This window comes from Cyprinodon variegatus, unplaced genomic scaffold (genome assembly GCF_000732505.1).
Source record: "Cyprinodon variegatus isolate N-32 unplaced genomic scaffold, C_variegatus-1.0 Scaffold1526, whole genome shotgun sequence".
In the NCBI taxonomy this organism is placed as follows: domain Eukaryota; kingdom Metazoa; phylum Chordata; class Actinopteri; order Cyprinodontiformes; family Cyprinodontidae; genus Cyprinodon; species Cyprinodon variegatus.
The window spans coordinates 151,960-153,110 of NW_015151979.1; the positions used below are offsets into that span (position 1 = coordinate 151,960).

The 1,151-nt window shown below is 38.0% G+C and overlaps 1 protein-coding gene across 1 annotated transcript in view; it reads right to left on the reverse strand.

The window, feature by feature from the left end:
- Positions 1-766, reverse strand: part of nlrc3 (NLR family, CARD domain containing 3) — a gene marked incomplete at its 3' end in the record, with an annotated part of 68,459 nt that extends 67,693 nt beyond the window's left edge. The window contains exon 1 of the mRNA XM_015403596.1: positions 651-766. The remainder of the gene's footprint in view (positions 1-650) is intronic.
- Between the last annotated feature and the right edge of the window lie 385 nt (positions 767-1,151).

Here is a 1,151-nt window from a genome sequence, read left to right on the forward strand (position 1 = left end):
GTGATGGTGATCCGATCCGGAAGTCCTCTATGCTTCTTTTTCTATGCCTGCTTCTGTCTCCTTGAACCCCAGTGGGCCTCAGCAGATGGCCGCTCACACTGAGCCTGGTGTTGCTGGAGGTTTCTTCCTGTTCAAAAGGAGTTATCCTTTTTCACTGTCACTACAGGTTAAGGAATCGTAGCAATCAACTGGTTTTCCATAGATAGAAAACTGTGAATCAATTCGACTGGAAGATCTAGTTGAATTATCTCTTAAGTGACCTCAGATGATGTGTGTTGTGAATTGGTGCAAAATAATTAAACTGAATTGAATTTGCACCACACTCACTATTGTTAAAATTTCTAAATTGATTATATAGGCTCCAAGCAGTGCACAATGCTGTTTATATCTGCTGATTGCACAGGGTGTAAACCTCTTTACAGGCTCAAACAGGACAAAGTTAACACTATATGGACCAACGCTTTGTGTATTTTGTATTATTTGAAGATAAATGACTATTTTCAAAGTTTTTCCTTTGTAATCATGATACAGGATTTAGCCCTTTTAAGTTAAAATAAAAATGAAGTATATTCAGATGATGATGATCAAAAAATAATACAATATATAATATCTATTAAATCATACTGATTTATCAGATGCTGGTTTCTTACCTTGTGGCAGAGGGTCCAGGTTCTCTACTGAAGTTTAGAGGATGTCCTTTGGACCTGTCACTTCTCAAAGACGGACAGCTAGATCCTGGAGATTCTGCTCTCTGTCTGCGGTTCTGACCTCTAAAACACAAGCACAGTGTTGTTAAAAATACATCAATCAATCAGGGAGAAAATGTAATAAAAACCACGGAAGAAGCTCTGGTCATCTGCAGAAAACCAGAAGGTTAAAGATCCACCGTCAAATCCTCACACTGATGTTTTGGACCAAACTGAACATGATCTTAATTTCGTGATCCTGCACTTTTTTGTGCTGGTTCAGTTTTCTTTTTGAGTTTTCAGTTTCACCTTGATTCATGTTTTTCTGTGTTTTCTAGTTTTATTTGTTTCATTCCCATTTTGTGGACTTTTCTGGTTGTATGTGAGTTCTTATGTATTTCTTGTTTGCCCTCTAGTGTCCGTCTTCTTTCTGCTAGATTGTTCTGTCCACACCTGCTTCCAATC